Below are 21,532 nucleotides of genomic sequence, written 5' to 3' on the forward strand. Positions count from 1 at the left end.
TACATTGTTCTTCTCTCCGTATTGGCGCCACTTTACAGTTTTTTTTTCTTCTTCTTTGTTTTATTAAGCCACTGTACCTAGAAAAGTGATTCCAGCCCGTCGGGTAGCGTGTATACGCGTGGCTTTAGGGCTGACTGTTGCCAAGGCAACTGTGGGGCTATTTATATTCGTATACGGCAATTGTAACTGACGCTTCTCGCGCGAGTTTTCCAAGAGGTGCGCTTTCACGGGATCCGATTAGCTAACGCGGATTATGACAACTCTTAATTTTATTCCCCCAACTTAAGGTATAGCTGACAGTGCCCTAGAGAGGCGTTCAGTAAGGACTAACACATGATTTCGGCATGACTGCTAGAATAGACAGGTTCATACAGCATCTGGCTCAGCACACACTGTGTAATTAAGCATAATTGAAAGAATTGCAATACAAAATACAATTCATCCCGAGAAGACGATGAGCAGAAAAAAGAAAAGCCACCATATGGCGTCCCCGTGACCACACAAGAACCACAACGGTTCAAAGTATAAGAACACAAGGCAAGAAACAAAATCGGGAGATCCCACGTACAGGCTTTGTGGGAATCGGTTTAAACGAAGATCGTGGTTTTTCTTTTGAACTCAGCTCCTTCGCACCTTCCTCCAAATTCGGCGTGGCTGTCTCGCCGAATAGACATAGCGATCGAGGTGCCTCTCGCTGAGCTGAGGCCGTCAGTGGGGCAGCACGAAGAACAGAGTTGAGGTTAGCGGGCAGGAGTATAGTTTGGAGAGGAAGCAACTGGTGCAGTCGCGCTGGCTGATATACGTCACAAATGGCGTTCGTGTGTTTCGGGGTGGCCCCTAAATGACCAACGTCTCGATTGAGAAACGCAAGTGATAATTTCTTGGCGAAGGGTGTCAAACCAAGTGTTGCGTTTCGTATACGTCTCTGAACTCGCACTTCTACCTGCAACAGTGCTTGAGATCTACGTTTTTTTTTTTTTTTCAGCGCACTGTCGATATAAAAGTTAGGCAATGCCTAATACCGGCCAACTTTAAAGCTGGAAATCTCTAATATAATTTGTGTTTGAAGTAATAAGAACACTGACTTGCCAGAACACGAAATATTGAAGAACCACCGACAAAGCATGTTCATTTAATACTTTTTTCATTATTAGCTGTATGCAAGGAGGCGCTGGTGCTTGTTAGATGTCGCCGGCTACTCCTTTTAATTCTTTGATAAACTTTCATTGCGCAAAAGCAAAACGAGAAAAACAAAAGAGTAGAATAAATTGAGAAAAGAATGCTCAAAACATCATCAAATGATTTCATCCATGTGCACTAGCAAACAACTCCCGCTTTGTACAAGGTAATGGCCACATTTTAACAAATTGTGACATAAGTCATCACGTAAGCGATAACAAACACATCCTGAGCAACGCTTTAAAATGCTCAGCTTACGTTTCAGCTTTATTTTTTTTACTGTCGTAGGTAAATGCACACACACACACACAGAATAGAAAATTTGAAAAGCAGCTTTAGCATATGGAAGCACTTGAGTGTCATAAAGTGTTTTAATGTCATGCAAGTACAGTTACATAGGCCGTCACTGCGCAGTATGGCCACAGATTCCAACGCCAAGCGAGTCAGAATAAACTTATCTTTGCGCTTTCATGTTCTCGATGCGGGGCTCGTGGTATCGCTGTGATTGAGGCTCCGACACGGAACTTATCACGCTTTTAAACACTGGCTACACAGCGGTCGCACATCGCATTGATGACATCAATCAGTGGTTGTTTCGTAGTCGTTTGGCAACGCGTCGAAGCCCGTTATTAGGCCAGCGACGAATCTATAATCGTTAACGAAGCCGGCTCTAATATGCATGATGAATCAATCCCGAGAAGTACTCCTCTTGAGACGGCTAATGCAGGAAATAGAGCTTGAATGGCTGTCTTTCACTAACTGGTACCACTACAGGAGCCCTTTGCAATGAGCACTCCAAGATATCTGAAGTAATCAGGCGTCACACGTGAGCGGCTGTTTCGATTTATCTTTATAACGATAATTTGCTTGAGCGATATTACTTTGCCGAGGGTATGCTTTGTCCATATTTCTTGGCGAGTGTCTCAGATGTCATCATGTGTCTAATAATTACGTAACCTTGGTGTTCTGCTGCTAAGCTCCGGATTTCGATGGAGATGATATGCAGAAACGCTAAAGAACTAATGGTGGTCGAAATTATTCCCGAACCTTCCAATACGGCGTCTGTCGCAACCCCGCTGTTGCTTTCGGATGTTAAACTAAATGAATGAATGAATCAATCAATCATATCATACCATATCATATCATATCAGTGAGTAGATCAGTGCAGTCAGTAGTGAACCCAAAAGTCAGTTTTCCTTTAGCTTGGATTATTATACCATTTCCGTAGATTTTTCTCGATTTTTACGTAATGATGTTGTTAATCAGTTTGTCAATACGACCTCCACAAAGTACATAACATTTATTTGTATTACGAATATAGCTGCAAATTCTAGTTTAAGTTTATTTCTAAGCTCACTTTAAAATGTTCAAGGAATGAAAGCAATGCACTCATTTTATTTATTTATTTATTTATTTATTTATTTATTTATTTATTTATTTATTTATTTACAACATCTCCAATACCCCCCCCCCCCCCCCCCACATGGGGTTGGTTCTACATCAGGGGTGGGCAAAAAAGAGGACAACAGGTTACAAAGTACAAATGCACAACAAAACGTGTTTTACATATGAGTGAAACATCGCTTGTAAATTAAGAGACTTACCTAGTATACCGAGTTTGACCGATATGTATGGTACAATAACACGCAAATTAGACGGGCACGCATCAAAATTCCAAAGGCAAGAACGAGTACCAAAGAGTTGTAGCATCCACTTTACAGGAATGACACAATATAAATACAGCGTGTCAACTTCCCGTGTTGTGGTTGTGCCACACTGAACTGGCCGACGTCCTGTCATCGTCCTGTCATCGTCCTGTCATCGTCCTGTCATCGTCCTGTCATCGTCCCGTCATCGTCCCGTCGTCGTCATTGCGCCTGTCACCGCAACATCGTCCTCATGGTCATTCGTGCCCTCGCGGAAGCACAGTGTGTGCCGATCCAGGGGGACATGCACTGATCCTCAAGATTTGGCAAACGTGGTTTCCCGGCCACCAGCGTGGAAAATCTCCGCCACGACTCTTGTGCCGAAACATTGCTTCTTAAATTACATGGCACACTTTATTTGTGAAATGTGCAGCCAAAAATATTGATTCCTCGCTTCGGTGTTTGCGTAAGGCTTTCAGCGTTACTTTGTATTTAGGATCTTGAAGCTTCCCGATAATGTTCTTTTTTTATTTTGCCCCTATGTGATATAAATACTGCGGAATCGTTGCGTAATAGAATGTATGAAATCAACACTATAAAAGATCAGACAGGTAACCTTTTCTTAGAAACGTCAATTTCTTTATGAAGGAAATATATGCCAAACTTCTGTCCTCAATTTTTTTTTAATCTTGCCCCGAAAAACTTAACGCCGTGACGTCGGTATGACGCCACGGATATGAAAGTATTTTCACCTACTCGGGTCGTTTTGGGGCATTAAACGTTCAAAAAAAATTATACGTTGAATTTGGGTTGCATTAGAAACGCCTCCTCATTGAGGTTGGAATTTCGGGGAGGGATATACGGGTCTTACATGAAAGCGTTCACTGTGGGTTTCAGATCGAAGGCTCAGTATAGTCAATAATGATAATATATAAATTCGCTATAGCAATATTCACTATATCAGAACCACCATACTCACAGCTTCGCTGGCTTCCGTATTCGGACTTGTGGAAGGGCTCTGATTTTTTTTTTCGTTTACTTTTGATTCAATCGTGATTCAGCAGGTCCAGTCGCTAGTGGTGACCAACGCTACCGGGTGCAACTGAACATTCGCCCTCTTGTCGTTTCCGTGTGTGCACATAGTTTTTATCGACGTCGTCCTTGGAAAGCAATTGTCCCGCGTTCTCTATATACAACATTACGTGCAAGATGCTTTTGAGTTCATATATTTTATTTTGCAAACTTTAGTTGATTTGCTGCTCTTTCAACTAGGCTCTAACCGAACTTCTGCGCTTGTTGCACATGCTGTTCTTCCCGTAATGGTCCTTTATCACGTCCCGCTGCGGAGCATACTTTACCTGGTGTCGGGCCCCCCGGCGATCACTGAGGCCGGGGTCCCGTGCCGAGGGCCTGCCATTGCATTGCGGTTGGCTGAAGCACGCCACTATCCCAAATCGGGATACGTGGGGCATGTAATTTTTGGTAGTGGGGCTCGGCGTACGCGCCAGCCCCTGCCATAGCCAAATCAAAAGTGAGACCTTTCAAATTATCATGTAGCTGCCCCGCAATGTGGGTGTTGTCAGCTCACACAGGTGTGCATTGAGGCGGTGGATTAGGTGGCCTACGCACGAGCAGGCGAGTGCAGACTATAGGTGGTGTTAGTAGGCTCCCAACTATGGAGGCACCGGTTGCAGTGCTGTGACGACATGGTGACGTGCGTAGCTTTATAGGCTCACTTGTGTCGGGGTCGGCGTACGCGTACGCGGTATCATCATCAGCATTGGCTCGAGCGTCGTGGTCTCCTTCCGCAGCTGACTCGTTGGCGCCCCTCCCTCGGGGTTGCGCTCGTGCTCGGCACGCGCTCGTGCCACTGCTCCCGCGTTCGTCGTCTGCTCCCGCGTTCGTCGTCTGCTCCCGCGTTCGTCGTCTGCTTCCGCAGCTGGCTGCGTTGCCGCTCATCGTTCCAGCCTAGAATTTCACTTCTCTTCTGTCGTCGTAATGGGGAGGCCGCGTTCACGAGGGAATGGGCCATTCGTTGTCTTGTGTGACGGACAGATTTAATTTTGAAGCAATGTAATTTCGAAGAATCGCAAGCGGCAATGGGGGCGGGCGAGTGTTGCTAACCGCGCCGCCGAGCAAACTCGAGACATCGAACGCAAGTGACAACGGCGACGAGCAGAGAATCGTACAACGCAATGGAAGGAAAAGTTGTTTAATTTAGTTAGTCAGCGAATAGTTCCATGTTCATGTGGCCGATAAAACCACTATCATTACTTAGTATAGTTGTCTACTAATTTGCTATCGCAATCGATGCTTCGCCTTTCGGGTGATACTCCGGCTTTTTTAAAAGCCACAGGTGCTTTTTTTTTTTGTAGCTCTGTTGTCTGCCATGTCGCCTTAATTTCTGTATATGTGATAGCTTTCTACTGAAGACCTTTCTTGCTATGAGCAGTACAGGCAATCGAAGTTAATTGGTCAATGCACGAGCTGGTAATCACTTCATTTTTTCAATTAACAGCCTTTGAGTGACAACTTTGTGTACGACGCTGCATGGCACCCGGTGGGAAGCAGATGCGACGCAGATCCCAGACTAGGGTTGCCACCTGCCCGGTTTTGGACCGGCCGGGCCGGTTCTTTTGGCAACGGGCCGGTTGCCGGTCCGCACCTAAGACCGTCCGTCATTGGCCGGTTTTTTGCTCGTCGTATCTCGATAAGTTATTTTTCGGGGTGGGGGTATAAGCGTCAGTCCAGCAATAACGATGATAAATGCTTGTGATAAAAATTTTTAAAAGGAACACTGAACAAAATTCGGAAAAAATGACGAAGACATCAAAATTCTACTCGCAAGACACGACTATTCCTATAATCACACTTTATTGCACACATTTTTGAACAGGTGGCTGTGTTTTTGTTTACCTGCGGCGGCTACTGCACGCCAGCGCGAGCCGCGATGCGGTAGATGGACGGTGCACGTGTGTGTGTTTGGTACTTCCCTTTTTCCACCTCTTGTTGATATCCCGCTCTCCCCTAACTAAGTGGTTCGTTTGAGAAAGGAAATGTTAGCGCTATCTTCTGCAGCCCTTGAGGGAGCACGGCTAAAAAGGCGCTGAGACGTTACTCCTTTAGGGGCTTTATCCCATCCGGGTTATCCACCTGCAGCGAACATTATTGTTCGCTGCAGGTGCCGTTCGTAGTGGTTTTAGGAACCGTAGTGGGAGCTGAGCGGATGGAGACATTGCGACGGTCTGCATTGTGGCACGCCAGGGCCGTTCAAGGAAGTTCAAGGCACGCTAGTTCAAGGCGCGGCGATTTGTGAAAAACGCAGTAAGTTCATCATTTCCCGCTAGTTTCTGTCTGAAGTGAAGGTTGGGTCTACGGATTTCAGCACCCAATATATTAGTTCGGCTGAAAACCTTGGCGGCAAACATTTTGTTCAGTATCCCTTTAACGCTCGTTTGACTTTAGGCGCAAACATTGTAACACTCGTGGCATTTGCGCGCTAGCCAGCAGACTAGTTGCTTCGCTCAGTTATGTGTTTGTATGTACGTGGACATTATGTTCATGTTGAAGGGTGCACAAAATGTGATTGCATGTCGTAGATTTGACATGGAGCTTTTTTTTTTTTTCAACACAACTTCAAGTTCCTGTACCCCCCCCCCCCCTCCCCCGCCCGCTAACGAGCCGGTTTCTTTATTTTCTTTTCTTTTTTTTTTCTGGGAAAGGTGGCAACCCTATCCCAGACTCGGGCACGCGTGGTGGTATCGCAGTCGCGCCTGAACTCATAATTTTCGGGCGCTGGATTTTAACGTTCTGGGTTCTGCATCATCATTCCGCGGGAACGGTCATAGCAGCGTTTGTTCTTTCTTGTAAAGTTACCGTCAGAAGAACGTCGATTTCTGCGAGCTGTCCGTGACGCGCAGCTGCACGTATTTCAAACGCAAAATATTGCAGGGAAGCTCCTTCGTATCCATACACATCAGAAACGAGGCCTCTTACACGGGCCAAAAAGAGCATTCCAACCGACAATTAATGTCGTCGCGGATATTGGGCACACTGCATATTAACACACACACACACACACACACACACACACACACACACACACACACACACACACACACACACACACACACGCACACGCACGCACACACACACACACACACACACGCAGGCAGGCAGGCACACGCACACATGACCACACACACTTACCCATCGCACCACCCTCATAATACGCGGATGTTGAGATGCCTACTGCTGCTGAATGCTGTGACCTTGGCAGCGGTACACACTCGTTCTACGCTAACCTTGGGGCGAAGTGCGATGGCACGTCTTGTCACTTGCGAAGAAGTGAGTTTAAACTCTTGACAAGGACTGCACTACAAAGAACATAGAAGGGTTCGGCCTATCGCCTGTGTAAGTGCTGTGATAAAGAAAGAAAAAAAGCAGCCCAAAACACATTATCTAGTCGACAAAGCATGCGCGACTTCGACCAAGCGTGGTTTCGCTTTGCCAAAGCGATTTCGCAATCGCGAATTCGTGTTACTTTTCCGCACGTTTGTTTGAATCACGAAGTCGTTTCCATAATATTGACAAATGCTGCACTTTCATACAAACTAAGAAATACTCATGTCCTCGTGAGAATAACAGTCCATGATAAACAAAACAGCACACATGCACGTCATCTAGTTGGCCGATTACGAGCCATACTCACAAACTGGAGGAGTTTCTCTTTGTCAGAGCGATTCCGCTTTAGCGAATTCGCCACGCGGTTCCGCAGGTGTGAATCGCTTTAGTCTTGACCCCTTTCTTTTTCTTCTTCTTTTTTGTGAGACGTGTGTCGCGTGCCATCTGCGGTCACAACATAAGGCCACGGCGGCGATGCGCTGCTTTTCGCAGACCGACGTGCGAAGCGGTACCCGGCGTTAATCAGCGGTCGCGAGGCTCCTGCCCTGGGCTGATAAGACGTGCCGCCGCGCTCGCGCAGCCGATAAGAGATTCAGTCGTCGCCGAGTGGGACGGCGATTCCGTGACAGCGCCGTCGCGGACAGCGCCATGCATCGCCTTCCCGCTCCCTCCGGCCTTGCGGAGCCATTCCCCATATGTGCGTCGCGAAGTGCAATGTATCTTTGTTGTTGCTTATTAGCTGCAAACTGTGGGGACTTAAACGCATTGAGAAGTGTATATGTCTCACAGCCATGAACAATCCATGGCTATATGGGAGAAAGAGAGAGATGAACTTTATTGTACTTTATTTTTCTGTTATCTGTATTCATGTTAAATTATTTGTCCATGTTATAGTTCATTAATTGTCATATATGATCTATCTATTCTTGAGTATGTATAAGTTGTATCGCCATGGCTGTATTTTGTGTGCAGATGTCTCAATATATGTTATTGATTCTTTGTGTATTTCATTTTTTTTTCAACTGCTTACTTTCACAACTTGAACGCTTCAGCGCGCATCGTACCAAGTGTCTCGTCGCACTAGCTACAGTGCTCATCGATTCAAGCGCGCTGACGCTGAGTGCACGTTATTGTGTGTATGCGGATAGGTTCTTATTTGCTCATGTCTTCGTGTCATTTCAATATATTCATTAGGCAATAAAATGTTGTCGAAAATCCAGCGACAAAGGTTTCCAACACTAGCAATATTATCAAATAAACCAAATCAACCATACTTTATTGTACCACGGCCGGAGCGAATTACACCCGCGCGCTGCTTCAGTCCGGCCGTGATTGTGCAATCGGCACCCTGTCCCGGAAAAGTTGACTTGTTCCGGTTAAGCCGGTTCTGGTCGGATGATGACCACGTGATGCACTTCGAACTTCGGTACCACAAGCACATTTTCTTCAATCCCAGGGTTCGAACCTGCGACCTTGTTCTCAGCAGCATAACTGAGCCCTGAATGGATAGCTATGGCAAAAATGGAGAACTGAACACACAAGCCTGGCGAGCCACGACGTCAGAGCGATCCTGCGCACCAAGTGAAATGTTGTAGATGACGACTAGGGCTTATCGTTCGAAGCCAAGATGTGCCAGTGCCGGACTGGTGAATGTCGAGCCAAAGCACGCGCAGTTCTTCGGTCTCCGGTACGTCCGTTGGGCCAACCTTGACTGTAAAGGCAGATTTAGAGACCTGCTTTCTGCCAGTCATTGTCAGCAACGCACGTAAAGCACCACCCTGACATTTCGAGGCCGGCAACTTACGCGTACGCATGAAGGATGTCTGAGGCTTCCTGTACGTACCTGCATTGCGTCGTCAAGTTCCTGTGTGTGGGCCACAGCATGAAAAACGTTCATTGAAGAGCGGCACACACCAAGTGACCAAAGGCGACGTGACAGATGTTCATCGATGAGTGGCACATAGCCAAGTTGGTCCAACGGTTGGTTTCGAACAGGGTTCCTCACCACAGCATCCCGATGCTCTGCCCATCAGAACATGGACTATCCATGGAGTGAACCAAGTGGATGGGACAACGGTTACAAGAACAGCTTCTGGAAACTGAGTGCACCATCCTAATAATGCCTAATCGCATTGAAAGGAAAAAAGGAAGTTATCGAATACATGCACGTATACTCGTATATGCATATGCGCACTCTAAATTCGGAGGCCACATCAGCCATTACTTGAGCAGGTGACGACAAATTGCTGAGAATGGCATAGGAGGTGTTCTTAAGAAACTGTCGGCGTTGTAGCAATTAGTTACTAGCTGGAGACATCGGGATGCGTACTTTTATTTTACTTTTATTGCGATAGCAATTATATGGACACTTCAACCGGATTTCTGCCGTCGGCGTCGCCGTCGCCGTGAGGTTCCCTATAGATAAAATCTTCGCCGCGTGCCGTATGCCCGAGCGGAAGCGTGCGGGGACGCGCGCAATCACGGAGAGCGAACGCACTCAATCTCCCACGCGCAAGCAAGGAAGCGGGAAGCCAGCGCCGGAGGGAGCGGGGGGGGGGGGGGGGGCGCACTTCTACTCTGCCAACAACCGCGCTCGTCGCTCGCTCGCACCATCTCTTATCTCCACACGGCTCTGACCTTTATGCGCCGTGCATTCGCCGCTCAGTTTCCGTTGAAGCGATAGACCGCACGTACCTTCGCCGCTGCGGCGTATCCGCTTGCTGCCAGAGTTTTGACGGCCGTTGTCTGCAGTCATTCAGTGTGTTCTATTCATGTTTGTTTGTGCGCGCTCACTCCACGCTTGTTCATTCAGTTAGTAATAGTCGGGCCACATTTTCCAACGCACGCTACACATGCAATGCTGCCCGGATCGGCAGTGCATCGCTACAGGTGTGTCCCTTCGCACGCGCGCTGCCCACGGGAAGCGCTTCTCATCAACACCACCGTTTCACACGCGCCTTCTCGTGGTCATCGAGTCTCTCTTCATGTCGGTCTACTTACGCCGCAGCACACCTGCTTACTTAATCAGCTCATGTTTACTACAATTCATATTGCTACCAAAGCCGCTCACCTTACTTCGTATGGCATTGCTGTGTTGCTATCGCATTCATTGCTTCGCCCTTATAGGGCGAAACTGTGACATTTATTTTTTTGTTTGTTTTTGAAGTGAAACGTTTTTCATTTTGGTCAGACTAGGATCTCCCTTGCTGAAACCGCACGTACCGTTAAATGAATGTAACGAAATGTACCAAAACCTGTGATACCAATATCGCTCATATCTTTGCAACCGTACAACCCACACGCGTTACGCTGGCGTCCTTGCGTAGAGGAAAGAAGCCATTACTCAATCACGCATGCGTCGCGTGTACAGGTGGCGCCTTTGTCGCTCCATGTATGACGCAAGCGGGGCTAAAATTGGCCTCTCGCTTGGCTGTTAGAAAGGCGCTGCCCGGCAGTACGTTTGTCGATCCGAGCGGGAGTGGTCCCGTTTGAGAGAGCTCAGTGCTCACTCTGTCATGGTAGGTATACTTTATGAAACTCAAACCTGTGCTCATTAGGAGCTACGAGGCTTAAAGGTTGCCGAAATTTGACGGTTGCTCGACTATGGCACCCCCACGTTTGACGCGTATAAGGTCCAGAAATGGCCTTAGGAAACTCGGGCAGCAAGACAGGGATGCCAATCTATGCCCACCACCTTCAACCATGTCTGGTCCAAACGAACATGATGCGTGCGCTACTGCAAGATTAGACCGTAGGGTGCCCACTAGCTCGATCATAAGTTCAGCATGTAAGCTTTGCAAAGCGTGAATAAATGTCATTTGAGTATTTGTTAATTAACGCGGTTTATGTACCCTAGTTCCCATAGACGCTCAGCAGCCCACACAAGACGTTTCACGTGCCCATTGCGGCTGCGTTATCCCAATACAGCCTACCCAACTTTCTTGCCCTCTTTTGTGTGTGTTTTACGTTCGTATAAAACTCACGGATGTGACAATCCAGTTCTGCGGAAATCCACAGTGGGGAGGAAGTCGTTACAATTCGGCTGAAATATCCGTTGATACATCGTTATCTTTCTTATGATTACCTGCATTGCCTGCATTACGGCTGGTCTGACGATTTCGGCTCAGTCTCGCGCGGTCAAGGGCGGAAAGCGGGGAGGAAGCGTGACGTCTTCCGTCGCGCGCAAGGTACCGATGGGAGGGGAGGGAGGGGGCGGTCGTTCTGGTCCGGCGGCTGCTGCGGCCGCGCGGGCCCTATTTTGAAAGCGATCTGCGATGAGTACAGTCTAGGCGCGCCGGGGGCTCATAGCTTCGTGGGCGCTGTGTTCTCGCCGCTTAGTTCGCGTTGAAGCGAGAGGCAGCCCGAAGATCAATTCGCTCGCCGCTGCTACCACTCTTCCTCACGCCAGCGATTTGACAGCGAGTGTCAACTCTCATCGAGTGAAATGTGCTTATGTTTGCCTGTGCGCGTGTGACACCATGCTTGTTAATGTAGTTAGTAAGCAAATATTTACTAGCTTATATGACCGAAAAGCTACTATCCTTACTCCGTATAGCTGTCTACTAATTTGCTATCGCAATCGATGCTTCGCCTTTCGGGCAAAACTGTGACTTCTTTATTCATTAATTTGGTATTACTTTATTGCCATGATTTATTTCTATATTTGTTGCGGTAGACCATAGAAAAATTGAGCATCCGACGTATTCTCTAGCTCAACCTCTCCACAGGAACCGATGTATAACACACCAGTGCACGCATTTTATACGCAACATTGGCAATACTATACAGCGGGAGAGGACGGCGTTATTGTTTCCATCGCAAAGTTGTTCTCTGTGACGGCTGGCTACAGCTGCAGCAAATTAGTTATGAGCCAGTGGAATCACTGAAGTACATGTGCACCAGATTTTCGATTGACTGATGAGTAAGCAACACTAAGAAGCCCTAAAGCGAAACATTTCGACAGAAATTGCCTGTCTGGTTGGGAAAATTGATTAAGACTTAGAGATTGACGCCAACCAAATAAGGTAATTTATTAGCGCGATGTTTCGGAGCCAATTCGGCTCCTTCTTCAGGGGGTATTCTTTGGAGGTGGCGGTATGCCGCTTTTAAAGGGTCCATCGTGAGAAAGGAGAGGAAGAGAGCGTAAGGTGGGGAGACACTCCGAAATTCGGAATTCATTTGAAAAACCACCCGACAAAAAAAAAAAAAAAAAAAAAAAAACTACGAGACCTCCAACCATTGACTTCACCTCGACCACAGAAAGGAGTGTCCATCCCAAACGTCAAAGGTACCAGCGAAGCTTTTAGCCGAATATTAAAAAAAAGAAGGCCTCAAGGTCGCGCACAAACCGATAAGCACTTTGAATATCCTCCTTCCTAAACCAAAAGACCGTCCACCAAAAGAAAAAAGCTCGAGGCGTCGTCTATAAAATCAGCTGTGTCGACTGTCCAGCGTCGTACATCGGGGAAACCAAAAATCTAAAAGGAAGAATCGGACAACATGAAAATCACGTCAGAACATTCAACCGAATACGCAGCGCCGTCGCCGAACATTCCGAAGACGCCGACCACAAGATTTCTTTCCAAGAAACCCAAATCCTTCAAACAGAGACAAACTGGCGAAAAAGGCTACTACTGGAGTCATGGCACATTCAGAATACGGCGGCTAATATAAACCGCGTGAAGGGCATCCTTCCTTCTCGGTATGTTCATGGCCTTGCAGACGCGACGAATGGAAGAAAGGACCCCCCCGCTCTAGGTCACCAACACCAAAACAGCTTGACCTGCCCCCCCCCCCCCCCCCTGCCTTTGTCAACGACGGCATTCCCGCGAGTAAAGGGCCCCCAGCATCGGTCAACCCAGCCGACCAGCAACGCCGCCGCTCCCCCCCCCCCCCCCCCTTACCACCTCTTTCGTCTGTCAAGAAGAGGTGCCCTGTCAAGTGCCTCCCCACCTTACGCTCTCTCCCCCTTCCTCTCCTTTCTTACGATGGACCTTTTAAAAGCGGCACACCGCCACCTCGGAAGAATACCCACTGAAGAAGGAGCCGAATTGGCTCCGAAACGTCGCGCTAATAAATTACCTTATTTGGTTGGCGTCAATCTCTAAGTCTTAAGAAGCCCTAATCACAGCACACGAAAAAAAAAAAATCTTGCATGTTTATTATCGCGCTTGCATGAGTCTGAGCAAGCCCGCTTTTCGAACTGCGCGTGGTATTCACACCTCGCATTGGGGTTTTCATGGAGTTCATACACGTTGTCGATGCTCAATAATGTCTCGATGACGCTAAGGTTTCTTTATATACTACACGAAGTTTATTTACGCAGTTCCAACTTAGACTACAGAAACAGCTATGAGGTGATTTTTTATTCTTTTTTTTTTTTTTTTTGGCGTTCGAGTGCCCCTGACCGGCGGATCCTCTGCTTGCGTGGTCTCTCTCCCGCTTGTTTCTTCGTCGCGAGGTCGTTTTGTCTCGCAAAGGGGTAGCGCGAGACCGGTTTCCCCGACGGAAGGGAGAGCACGGTCGCTCACTCCCGGCTGGGGAGGCGGCCAAGCTTCTCAGCGCAGAAGAGTACCCTTCGTTTAGCAGGGTGTGGCTGTCAGCCGGAGACAACCCCGACGAGCCCAGCGATTAGAATATGTCAGAATACAAATATATCACCCTGACTTTTTTTTTTCTTTAAATGAAAGTTGCATTCACCCCAGTGTACACTTGCTGTCCTAAGAATTTTCTCTTTTTTTTATCTTCTATTAACATATGAAAAAATTCGGAGCCCTTCCGCTGTCGAAAAAATATAGCTTTAGATTAGGGGGACGCTAGCGTAGGGGCCCCCTAATCTAAAACTCACTAATGGGAGTAAGCGACTAAGCGAAGCTTGTGGCAAGACGAACCTGTCGCAGGCGTTCCGATACGTTTGACCAAATCACAGGGTCGGCGGCTCTTCGCTGACGTTTGGCCTCAACATCGCGCTCCCGCAACTCGGGGTCCGCGGTTCTTCGCTGACGTTTCGCTTGGGCTTCGGAAGCCCTCACGCTAGAATCGACGCGCTAGAATCGACGTGGTAGAATCGGACGACAAGCTTCGCTTACCCCCATTTCTCTCGACAGGGGAAGGGCTGGTGATTTTGTCTCTTTGGGTCCCACGTGTGACAAGGGTAGTTCAAGGGCGCGTTACAGGTCCCCGATCCCACAAGGGTATATATATCATTGAGCTTGGACCCTTTCTGCACTATACGACCAGGATCGGCCTACTTTTCAGCGTGGAACCACCACCACCACCGCTGACACTTGTGAGCCTATAAAGCTTCGCTTAAAAAGTGGGCCGATCCTGGTGATAGTGCAGAAACGGTCCAAGCTCAATGGCACATACCCCTGTGGGCTCGGGGACCCATAACGCGCCCTTGAACTACCCTTGTCACACGTGGGACCCAAAGAGACAAAATCACTAGCCTTTCCCCTGTCGAGAAAATGGGGGTAAGCGAAGCTTGTCGTCCGATTCTAGTTTGATTTTGATATTACTCGGGGTCAGCGAAGAGCCGCGGACCCCGAGTTGCGGGATCGCGATGTTGAGGCCAAACGTCAGCGAAGAGCCGCCGACGCTAAGTTTAGGGCAAACGAAGCGGAACGCCTGCGACAGTGTCGTCTTGCCACAAGCTTCGCTTACCCCCATTTCCTCGACAGGGGAAAGGCTGGGGATTTCTTTTTTTCCGTGACACCACAACCACCCATACTGAATTGCAGTCATAACTGCAATACAAGCTTCGCTTCACAATAAATTACTGCTTGTGGATAACGCCATGTTCTTGGAGACCCAACTGGGCTAACGACAAAAAAAGAAAGAAAGAAAGAAAACTACTCTAGTAGCGATATTCTGGGCAACAGAAACGACGTTCTTTGAAATGTCATCTACGAGCCTTTTCGTGCCATCTAGTGTGTACTGCCGTAAGCTCATAGCAAGAGAAGATGGTAAAATGGGTAAAATGCCATCGGGACCTTGTAAACAACAGAAAATGGCTTTCCGGGGGGATCTGACGTCTGCACAAACCGACAGAAAAAAAGTTATTGCCCGGTGGGGATTGTCGTCCGTTGGGAAATGGTTAAGCACCTGTACGTTCAAAGAGTTATGGAAGGCAATCGGTTGCGAATACGGAAGAAAAAAATATCGTCCCGGTAAACTTCCACAGAAATACGAGCATTTACGTTCATTCTCGCAGACGACTGCAACGCAGTACAATCCAGTGATTGAAATAGTGAAGGTCAGGGATAAAAGGTGTGAAGTTGCTGCGAGTTCGTATAACAGATTGTGCAACACTGCTTTACGTTAGGGATGACGCTGACAGGCGTAATTCAAGCGGCATGATACTAACTGCGGCCCTCGAAAACTTAGCTAGGACAAAACGCAGCAAGTTTAAATGGACACTAAAGACCGACCTACGCTTAAACTATTTAATCTGGTAAAAGACACCATTCGCATTTATTTCACGAAAAAACAATAGTTTCATTACCAACTGAAAAAGAAAAGAAGCATTCCAAAGTTTCTATTTTTAAAATTCGGCCCCTAACAGCAGTACTGGTACTTCAATGTACCGGTACCAGTGCCAGTATCAATCAGTGTAGCCAGTGTGACATTACGAATGTATTTATTTGTACTTCGGTCACTGCCAGCCCAGCAGAAATGTTGTTCTCTCAACTTTCGTGGTAGGTCGGCGGTAGGTACGTGGATGGTCGATGGTCGGACTCGGAAACAAGACGTTCGTTCGCCCCTCGTTCGTTCGTTCGTTCGTTCGTTCGTTCGTTCTCTCGCTTGCTTTTTCGCTCGTTTGTTCGTGCTATTCGCCTACGTTGAAAATCTACGTCGATGGTTTCCGCACAATGCTTTTTTTATTGTAGAAGCCTAATTTACTAATACAGCTCAACCCTCTTTTCTCCTTAGTTTCTCTTTAATGAAAATAAAAAGGTCAATAAAGGGATATACTAATTTGGACAACGTTGTTAAATTGCGCTTCCGTAACATCTGAAATTACTACTTTTACCGTGACAGTGGTATTGTAGTCAGCTCGTTAAACTAAGATAGATGCAAAAAAAAAAAAAAAAGGCCTATAGCGACGCAGCCTTGAAGTTCGCTCTGCTCTAGGAAATTGAACTCTAACTTAACCGAAGATTCAACTTAGCAAGCTTCGCGAAGTCTTCCTGCTCCAGAAATGCCTCACTGTGAGAGAGTACTTTAAAGGGACACTAAATTGAAAAAAAATAATTTGAGCTGTATTAGTAAATTGCTCTTATACAATACAAAAGCAAACGGCTCTTATCCCGAGAAGAGCCTTTGTAATTGAGAAGAATACGCAGACGAAAAACACCGGGCTTCATCGCTTTGAAGTTCCCGCAATACAGCTCGCTATGACGTCATGTATTTTGACGCCTTCTGCTCTGATCGAGTCAATTTTTATCAACATTTTATTGGTAAACATCTCCACTGCACTGTACTCCAATACACAGAAAGATTGAACATAGGAAGCTTCACCAGCATTTACTGAGCTGCAACGGCTCAAATGCAAAAAACAAAAAGACAAAGAAAAAGAAAAAAAAAAAACGATCCTTGAAACCTGTGACGTTGCATTGACGTACTGGCGTGGGGCTCACGTCGCGAAATTACAAAAAAAACAAAACAATACAAAACAAAACAAAAAACAAAAACAAAAAGGAAACATTGACTTACATTTTCCCCATTTTACTAATATGACTATTACTACGAAATTAACAAAAATAGAGCTTTGAAACAACACTTGAAAAATCCAAACTACTTCAGTCTTTCTCTGCAATGCCCCTTTAAAATCCGTGACGGCACTATTACGTACCAGCGCTGGGTTTACGGCAAGAAGTTAAGCAGTTTGTTTTCGAAGGTAATATTTCTTTTTTTTTTTTTTTCACACGCACCAAATGAACAAAAATAGCATCGATGGAATTGCTTTGAAGTTGAAGTGACGTAGCGTTGCCTATTGTTTCCCCAAAACATACTTCTTTAGATGAGCTGTTAACCATTCCAACGGTACGATCAAAACGTCGCAGGCAACAGCCGAGAGCGTATGCAGGTTAAGTAACACTGAGATGAAAACATCCCAGGGGTTACTCGACGCGCTGGCGAACAACCCCTCTTTAGGCTGCCGCGATACTTGCTAAAGGGTCCTCTATTGCTGAAACATTGTTGCACGCATGTTTAGAAACGAAGTGACGTCACACGTAGGCTTGCACTAGTCGGGGCGCCTACGGCGTCTGAATGGTTGAGAAAGAAAGAAAGAAAGAAAGAAAGAAAGAAAGAAAGAAAGAAAGAAAGAAAGAAAGAAAGAAAGAAAATGAGGAACGAAAGAGCACATATCAGCTGTTTGCATTCTGGCTAAGGCGGCGCGCCGTCTGCCCTACGAAACGCAGGCTTACGTCATCGGCGCGCGCATCAACGCGCCCGGTTCCGCGACGAACGCGTTAATTCGGTGCACCGCAGCGGGCGCAAGCAGGGGGACCAATGCGCGCTGGACTTGGTGCACGCTCCTCAGTCGTCAAAGCGATGGCTGACTTTTTCACTTTTAACACATTTTATAGAGGTAGCAATGAACGGAATTAGCGACATCACGTGACCATTAACATAAATTGAAACGCGAACAGGAAATAATTGATGAGAACGCCTGTTACGCGTAATTATATGAAATTATATATCGCTCTTTAGCCGGTTCCTAATTATGGGGTAGCCCAGAGTGTAATTAGGCCGCTGTTACAAATGCAGGTGAACCTGGAAAACGGAATAGTGCTTTGTAGTTGTTTTTGAATCGGGGCGTTTGTATCTGCGGTGATTTTAATTTTGAATTGCCTCCATTCCATGCATGAAAATCTGGAAGCTGACGGGAGGATCAGGTGGAACAATTGCCGGCTATGTATGCCAGGCTCACGCCGCCTGCTTCAACATCATCATCACCACCACCATACATCTATCACTGTCTAGCATATTGCCTATGTCTCCTTTATCTTTTCCTTCTTCATTAAAACTTATATGTCTATACTGTAAGGTTGCCTATGCCTGTAACGAATCCGGTTCTATTATTATCTTCCCTGCTTTTTTCTACCAACACTTTAAACGCCTCTCGACTGCTGAGCAGGTAATGCATCCATCCGCTTTGAATCCTGACGCTTCTGGAAGGTGTACGCGTAAATTCCTACAGGCCTTGGTAGTGAGAATATCTTGGCATTTCATTACGACTTTCCGAGTCTCTTCCGGAGTTTTGCTGCAGCATTCGCACGCGTCGTCGTGTTGCGAGATTGTGTGGAGCGTTCGCAAGTGAGTCACAGTGCGCACGAAATCGCAAATTTGTAAGAAATATGGTCGAGGTATATAGAAACGTCACTTTGATAAATGAGAGAGTGTAAGGTCGCCCGTGACGCCCGATGCGTGCAGCCGCCGAGTCTCTCGTCAAGATCATCGCATTATAAGTATGCTATCACATACTTAGTGGTGCTAAGTTCTGGTCTATATAGTTTTCGTTTCAGTGGCATACCGAGTATCTCAGTGTTCGTGCTCCTGCGCGACCAACAAGCGGCACGTCGGGGCGCTGGCTTCTGCGTCTACACGTATAGTCCACACGTTGTTACCACGTAGTCCACAGGCCTGCCGGGGATCCCACCTGCTGCAAATATTTGCCCATCATCATCGGCTCTCCCGAGGGACCTTCGAGGATGGTGTAGATGATGAAAACTTTGGGGAATGATATAGGGGAGGAGCCCTTAGTCCAGGGCCCCTGCGATGTATTCGGCGATGGCTTTGGCCCGGTGGATGATCACCCGTCTTGCATCAGGAATATTCCACCGTGAAGGGTCATCTCCCGCTGCTCCATGGTGAGGATGGGCATGGGTGGGTACGAGGAGAAGATTTGGGCGGAACACTCCACCGTGACGTGAAACGTCGTCGACGAGTTCCCACACCTCGAACAGGTGTCCGTGTATTGTGTGGCGTAGAGGAGATGGGGAAAATGGAGGTTGGGAAAGGTGTCTATACCTTGAGTTGTCGAAGGTGTGTGGCCTCTGATCTTGGGAGAGATGGTGGGAGTGATGATCGAGTATAGCGTAGAGGCTCTTGGCCCCGATGCCCCCCTACTGTTTTAGATGCAACATACCGGAAGATGTTGCGTGCATGGACGAAATCGTAGCATTGAAGATTGGCCAAGAGGGTACTGTTTGTCACGATTTTAAAGGAAGAGCGTAGGTCTATGTACAAAGCTCGGAGTATACTAGAGCATATGAAAGTGCCCGGTATAGCGGAGAAATTGCACTGGATATGGTGAAACGTTTCAAAGTCTTGGGTGGATTTCGAACAGTGGGAAAGCAGAATCCGTGGGGCTGCCGTAGAATGTGAGAACTTAATTGTGCGGCAGTCTTGCTGCTCTTGATGTACGAGTTGTCCGGATAGGCATACATATGCGAAGGTTCTTTTTTTCTTGTTCTTTTTTTTAATGCGTGTAGCATTAGGAGTGTCCCACTTGAAAAAAAAAAGTGTGTGTGTGAAGTGTGGGAAGCCGGTTACGTGGTAGAGGTATACACACACACACACACACACACACACACACACACACACACACACACACACACACACACACACACACACACACACACACACACACACACACACACACATATATATATATATATATATATATATATATATATATATATATATATATATATATATATATATATATATATATATATATATATATAGTGCAACTGACGGGGGTCTGCCTGGTCGTAATTTGCGGTCCTCGAAAAGGACTCCTGAACAACACGTTGCAATGGTGCGAGCGTGGTTTAAATCATCGATGCGGGACCCCAAGCAGCTGCAAAGAAGTGCTAACGCATTTATCTCGCATTTACCTCTTTAACACGCTAAATCGCCATTGATTTTTTTAAGGGTGGGCGGAGGGGGTGGTTCTTTTCATTGACCTGTATACAGGGGGGTCATTTTTAAGTTTATGGAATTTTTAAAGATCGCCTGTGACAGCTACGGGCTGTCCAGAGGGCCCATGACGCGGCGGTCAGGCGCGGCCTGCCCGTCCCAACGTGGGAGCGGCCCGCGGTGACTCCTCCCCCGTAAGGGGTTCTCGGAGTCCCTCCTCAGGACCTAAAATAAAGTTCACTGCCTGCCTGCCTGCCTGCCTGCCTGTGACAGATGGCATAATTCTTCTCCTTGAGTTGGATTATTCAAAGAGGTGGACGTTACTAGCACGAGAAATCGACACACGTATTCAGCTAATTAACCCTTTCAGGCCCGAATTAACTTTGTTCAATGTAAAAAGTTAGTCTTTACAATTTAAGATGTGCATGATCGTGGTAGTTAAAAAAATCTGCGCTCACACTTTTCAGTCAAAATTTGTTTAATGATTCCAAATGTAATCAGTGGGACTTGGTGGACTTGAAATGCGTCACTGGAAACAAACTCTTTGAAGCAATTCTTTGTTTAGGCAGAGGTGTGTGCCACACTTCTCGCACCGAATGCGGGAGTAAGAGCACATTATTCTCTCTCTCTCTCTCTCTCTCTTTTTTTTTTTCTGGTTTGTGCGATATCGGACAAATTCATGTCACCTCGAGTGATCAGACAATCACAAGCTTCGGGACTTGTTCCATTTTCGCATAAAACTCACACGTGCTGATTGTCGCCATTTGTTCCGAAAGAAAATGTTTCCGTATTACGGAAGGATTTCACACACAAGAAACTTTATCTACACGGCATAAGCTCATATGAACTGCATGAAATCACAAAAAGCAGAGCTCCTGACGCGATAATGGTCCATCAGGTAACACGCGCCCAAAACATGGCCAAGTACGGCATGAAAACGCGGTTCGAGCGCGAACAAACGCGCGATTTTGTCAGTGAGGTAACGTCAGTCGAAAATGTATCGCGTGAGTAGTCGGGGCCACTACGTACGTCCCAATGATTCCATTTGGAATCATCAAGTGTCGCAAACTTCTCCGGTACCCGCAAGTACTTTTCGCTGAATAATTTTACTGCGAAGGGATAGCATAATACCTAATAGTCAAAGTCCTAATGTTCGAGACAAAAATAAAATAATTGTCTTAGCTCTGCACGATGAAAAGAAGAGGTGATCGCAGCGAATGGCGGCAACAGTGCAAGCGAATTAAATTTTTTTCGTTCAGAGGTGGCAGCACATCCTTGAGTCTGCCAGGTTGCCAGCATATCTAGCCAGAAAATTCAATATGAGTTTTAGCGTAAGAACAAGCTTTTTTTTTTACCCGGGGTTGCCCACTGAC

The 21,532-nt window shown here is 46.8% G+C and overlaps 1 non-coding gene across 1 annotated transcript; it reads left to right on the forward strand.

Moving 5' to 3' along the window:
• The first annotated feature begins 4,174 nt into the window (after window positions 1-4,174).
• On the forward strand, window positions 4,175-4,339 carry LOC119459818 (U1 spliceosomal RNA). Its single transcript, XR_005193819.1, has one exon. It is a non-coding gene; the product is annotated as a U1 spliceosomal RNA (small nuclear RNA).
• The last annotated feature ends 17,193 nt before the right edge of the window (window positions 4,340-21,532 follow it).

The sequence above is a fragment of the Dermacentor silvarum genome, chromosome 7 (genome assembly GCF_013339745.2).
Source record: "Dermacentor silvarum isolate Dsil-2018 chromosome 7, BIME_Dsil_1.4, whole genome shotgun sequence".
NCBI lineage: Eukaryota > Metazoa > Arthropoda > Arachnida > Ixodida > Ixodidae > Dermacentor > Dermacentor silvarum.